At 34.5% G+C, this 4,697-nt stretch overlaps 1 protein-coding gene across 1 annotated transcript in view; it reads right to left on the reverse strand.

The window, feature by feature from the left end:
• KCMF1 (potassium channel modulatory factor 1) overlaps positions 1–3,702 on the reverse strand; it is a 30,599-nt gene extending 26,897 nt beyond the window's left edge. Inside the window, exon 1 of the mRNA XM_006099896.2 lies at positions 3,535–3,702. The gene's annotated coding sequence lies outside the window, so the exon portion shown is untranslated. The remainder of the gene's footprint in view (positions 1–3,534) is intronic.
• Between the last annotated feature and the right edge of the window lie 995 nt (positions 3,703–4,697).

The raw sequence follows: 4,697 nt of genomic DNA on the forward strand, positions 1-4,697 counted from the left end.
AATGCAATCATATGGTACAAAAGTTTTTTTTTTTGAAATGTGCCTTAAAAAAATGGCAATCGACTGAATGTGAAAAAGTATTTGCAATGATATTAAAAAAAAAAAAAAAAAGGTGTGCCTAAAATCTTCGCCAATAAATTCACTGTTAATGTGTGCTTAGGTGCCTCCCTGTTTATATTTGCAATATCCTTATTCTCTCAAGGATTCCATGACAGCTCTCCAATTCCTTCTCCATATAGACAGTACAGCCATAAGACAAAAATAAAGCAAAGAGCTTTTCAATCCCTTCATTAATGTTAAAACATCTCTCATTTCACATCTGGTTCTAATTTTATTTTAAATTTTAATTACTGAGACAGAAAAAGAGAGAGAAAAAGAGAGAGAGAGAGGTAGGTTTGTTGTTCCACTTATCTATGTATCTATTGGTTGATTCTTGTAATTGCCCTGGGATCAGGGATCAAACTCACAACCTTGGCATATCAGGATGACATGATAACCAACTGAGCTACCTGGCCAGGACTTGGTTCTAATTTTATTGCAATTAATTTTTTTCTGTATATACTGTGGCAGCACCAATGTCACCACAAAGAAATCATCAGGGTGTATTATATACAAGAACACAAATGCTCAGAGGAAAGGAGCAGATGACCATGATCAATATGCCAACTCCCAGAGGCAGTTTCATCATATACCATTCTTACCAAGCAGGAAGGATCCTCGGCATTCAGTTCTTGCAATGCTAACTTGGACACTATCGTTAACATACTCTGCTCAACTCAGTTAGTGAAGAACCAACCACTCAGTGAGAATCTGTGGGAATAATCTGTTTGCCTCATTAATACATCTCAAGGAATATTTATTTTCCTCCATAAGCAGTACACAAAATGTAACTGAAAATATATTTAATAGGTTATGTCACTTCATTACAAAGAACTATCTCATTTTTTAACATGAAACAAATGCCTAATTTAAGAGGACAGGACCATTTTTGTGAGACTAGAAAATGGAAGGAAGTGTTCACTACATGATTAATTTGTTAATCAATTTTTAGGGAGATTTAGACTATCTTAAAAGTATGTATCCACTACATATACACTGACCATTTATTATGTGCATAAGACTTGTCAGTTAAATTTGGGATAGTGAGAATAAATATATAAAAAATTTCCTCACCTGTTAAAGGGCATCTACAAAAAAGGCACAGCTAACATCAGACTGGTGAAAGACTGGATATCCCTTCCCACACCCGCCCACCCACCCCCTCCAACAAAAACCAGAAACGATAAGAATGGTCCACTCTTGCCATTTCTATTTAATACTTTACTAAAAATCTAGGCAAGAAAGTGACATGAAAGCCATCCAGATGGAAAGGAAGAAGTAAAACTACCTCTAATAGCAGATGAATTCCTCCCAAACCCTAAGGAATCCACTATAAAACTATTAGAAGTAATAAATGAGTTCAGTAACATCACAGTACACAAGTTCTATATACAAAAACCAATTGTTGTTCTATATACTTGCAGTAAAAATCCTATATAACAAAAGGCTAATAACCAAATTGTCCCCTCAGGAGTTTGAATGCTTGCTATGACATGCGCTGACCACCAGGGGGCAGCACGGAATGAAGGAAGGCCCCAATGGGCCCTGATCGCTGGCCAGATCTAGGGACCCTACCTGTGCACGAATTTCGTGCAATGGGCCTCTAGTGTGTGTGTGTGTGTGTGTAAATAAAAATTTAAAAATTCCATGTACAATAGCAAAAATAATACTTAGAAATATATTTAATGAAAGCATAAAACTTATTCTTTGATAACTAAGTAAATGGAAAGAGATTCCATGTTCATGGACTGAGAGATTTAATATCATTACTCTCCCAACTGATCTACAGATTCAAAACAATCTCTATCAAAATTCCTGTTGGCTTCCTTGCAGAAATTTGACAAACTGATCCAAAACTTACACGGAAACTCAAGGGATCTAGAATACCTAAAATAATCTTGAAGAACAACAAAGGTGACTCACACTTCTTGATTTCAAAGCATACTACAAAGCTTGTTATCAAGACAGTGTGGTACTGGTGTAAAGATAGACATATAAATCAATGAAATTGCTTGAGAGTCTAGAAATAAACACATTTATGATCAACTTTTTAAAAAGCATTATCGAGATATCTTTGACATATAAAAATTATATATATTAATGGTTACAACTTGATGTTTTGGTTATTTATACTATGGAAAGATCACCACAATCAACCTAATTAACATATCCTCCACTTCTACATAGTTACCATTGTGTATGTGTGTGTTTGCTGATATAGAATACAATATTGCTAACTATGGTCATCATGCTATGCATTAGAATTTATTCATCTCTAGAACTTAGTCATCTTGCATAACAAAACTGTGTACCCTTTGACCAACATCACTCTATTTCCCCCTATCCCTGCCAACTGATTTTCAATAAGAATGCCAAGACATATTTCATTGGGTAAAGAATTGTCTTTTCAACAAATGATGCTGGGAGAACTGAATATCCATATGCCAAAGAATAAAGTTAAACCTCTTTCTCATTCCATTTATAAAAATTAAATCAAAGTGGATCAAAGATCTAAATATAAAAGCTAAAACTACAAAACTCTTAGAAGAAAACAGTTTTAAATTTTTGTGATCTTGAATTAGGCAATATGTTTCCTAGTTATGACACCAAAAGCATAATGTAAGGGAAAAAACAACAACAGATAAATTGGACATCAACAAAATTAAAACTTTTGTGCTTCAAAACACATCATCAAGAAAGTGAAGACAACCCACGGAATGGAAGAAAATTTCTGCAAACCAAAATTTCTGATAAGGAACTTGTATATAAATAGACAATGAACTATTAAAACTCATTGACAAAAGATATATCCCCCATTTTAAAAATTTGCAAAGGATCTGTATAGACATTTCTCCAAAGTGTGTGTGTGTGTATGTATATATATATATATACACACAAATGGCCAATAAGCACAAGAAAAGATGGTCAACACATTAGCCATCAAAGAAATGCAAATTAAAACCACCTGAAACACCCACTAGTCTTTTTTGATTATAATTTAAAAAGACAGATAATAACAAGAGCTGACTACGTAAGAAATTATAGCAATGAAACATTTATAGCTTTCCTTATGGATTGACAATGTCGTCTAATCAACTGTAGGAATAATCTTTTTTCTGATAACTAGAATAAGAGTGTGTGTGTGTTATTAGCAAAACAGGCAGTTTAACTTTATTCCTTCTTTACTGAAGCACTCTTCTGTATCATATTTTGTCAGTTATATATGTTTCTGAATGGCTTTCATAAACAAGTAAACTATGATTAGGAAAAAGAATTACACAGAATTTATAAAAGATTCATGTTATTTTTAATAAGTTTGGAGCCTCATGTATGCTGTTGGGGATATATTTCTTGGAACATTTTGCCTTTATTTCTTCACACACATACACATAAAATTCTAAATGATAATCCACTAAAATATTATTAAATACGTACCAAAATCTACCCTTGTTAATATGCACTGCATTGGGTGGTCAGTTGTATGCCTTGTTGTTGTTGCACCACTTTCATAACAAGACGCACAAAGATCGTAATCGTAGCAAATTAAACACTTATATCTGCGACCTCGAAAATTTCCTTTTAAACATGCATCACAGCTGACACCTACAAAAAAAAAGATCATTAATTAGCAATTGTAAAAGGCTACTCTCCATTTCACATTTATAAATTGTTAAGGTGCTCATTTAACCCGTATTTCCTTTCCAAAATGACTAGAAACAACATAGGAAAATAATATAGGAATATCCAAAAATATGTTGAATATGATACTTTGATGTACACTTAATGAAAACAACTTACAATGTTTAATAAAATGTTACAAAACCAAACTCACAGATACAGCAACAGATGGGTGGTTACCAAAAAGGAAGGAGGTGATAGGTGTGTGTGGGTGAAATGGGTAAAGGGGGTCAAATGTATGGTGACAGATGGAAACCAGACTTTTGGTGTTGAGAATGCAATAGTGTAGACAGATACCAAATTATAATGTTGTACACTAAAAACTTACATAATATTATAAACCAATGTTACCTTTAATTAAAAAATTATGCCTTGATGAGCTAGCAAGAGGTTAAAAACCAAGTGAAAGAGGAAAAGGTAACTGGAATCACTAAAAATATCTGAGCACAGATTTTCATAGCATTGTAAGACAAAAAATAGGAAGCAAAGCCCAAGGTCTGTTAAGGTGGAGTGTCTAACAGGTACTTTCTCATAAAGCTGAGACCCTAATATAGCAAGTTCTCAAACAATTCCATTTCATTATAATGCTGATGAGAAAAAGAAAATCAATTCCGTGTCAGGGTCACCACTGTCTCCCCATGTGTGCGTGGCTTTTCTCTGGGGACTCTATTCCCTCCCACCTCCCAAAGATGTACATGTGGCCCTAACCGGTTTGGCTCAGTGGATAGAGCATCGGCCTGCGGACTGAAGGGTCCCAGGTTCGATTCCGGTCAAGGGCATGTGCCTTGGTTGCGGGCACATCCCCAGTAGGGGGTGTGCAGGAGGCAGCTGATCGATGTTTCTCTCTCATCGATGTTTCTAACTCTCTATCCCTCTCCCTTCCTCTCTGTAAAAAATCAATAAAATATATTAAAAAAAAA

Source organism: Myotis lucifugus, unplaced genomic scaffold, assembly GCF_000147115.1.
Source record: "Myotis lucifugus unplaced genomic scaffold, Myoluc2.0 scaffold_290, whole genome shotgun sequence".
In the NCBI taxonomy this organism is placed as follows: domain Eukaryota; kingdom Metazoa; phylum Chordata; class Mammalia; order Chiroptera; family Vespertilionidae; genus Myotis; species Myotis lucifugus.